The sequence below is a fragment of the Buceros rhinoceros genome, unplaced genomic scaffold (genome assembly GCF_000710305.1).
Source record: "Buceros rhinoceros silvestris isolate BGI_N320 unplaced genomic scaffold, ASM71030v1 scaffold11983, whole genome shotgun sequence".
Taxonomy (NCBI): Eukaryota; Metazoa; Chordata; class Aves; order Bucerotiformes; family Bucerotidae; genus Buceros; species Buceros rhinoceros.
Window position 1 is genome coordinate 40,122 of NW_010401869.1, and position 687 is coordinate 40,808.

At 52.8% G+C, this 687-nt stretch overlaps 1 protein-coding gene across 1 annotated transcript in view; it reads left to right on the top strand.

Moving 5' to 3' along the window:
- Nucleotides 1–687, top strand: part of LOC104490182 (MAM domain-containing glycosylphosphatidylinositol anchor protein 2-like) — a gene marked incomplete at its 5' end in the record, with an annotated part of 29,420 nt that overhangs the window by 23,093 nt on the left and 5,640 nt on the right. The gene's annotated exons all lie outside the window — the stretch shown is intronic.

A 687-nucleotide genomic window follows, 5' to 3' on the forward strand; every position in this document is an offset into this window, starting at 1 on the left:
CAAGCCATGGAGGTCTTAAACACACAAACCGGGATTCGTGTTATGGGCAGTGACTGATCCTGAGCCGTAGTTTTTATTTCCATGCATGAGAGGCAGTGAGAGAAGTGATTTGGTGTATGTGACCTCAGAAGCATCACGTGGGGGGAATTAAAGGAAAATTGAAGGGAAGGGATATGTGACGTATAGCATTCCATGATGTTTGAGTGGAACAGTGGCAGAACTGGGGAGAAGGAGTGCAGGGAAGAGGGATACAAGTGCTAAAGGGCACGGGGCAAGGCACAAGGCAGCTGATCCAAGAAGGTGGGTGAAGTCAGGATAAACCCAAGAAGTCTGAACAGTGAAAGAGAGAAAAATTATCTAATGTCTGATCGTAATAGATGGACAGGTAAAGGGAGAGAAGGGGGGCTGGGGAAGCTGAAAACGAAGTGCTTGTCTTTGCGTCTGAGATGGACTCCTGAGACTGGGGTTAGGCTTTAGCAGAAGCAGAGGAAGGACGAGGACATCAGCTCTAGGCAGAGGGATGCAAAGGGGTTGGCACCAGCAATGCAGCAACGTGGAGGAAGGTGATGGGGTTCAAACCCGGGGTCACCTCATCAGCACGGAGAGGAGGGCAGGGGTTTGGGGGCACGGGCAAGCTGGGCTGCCTGCTTGCAGGGGGCCAGCCGGGCTGAGGCACTGGCAGCGCAG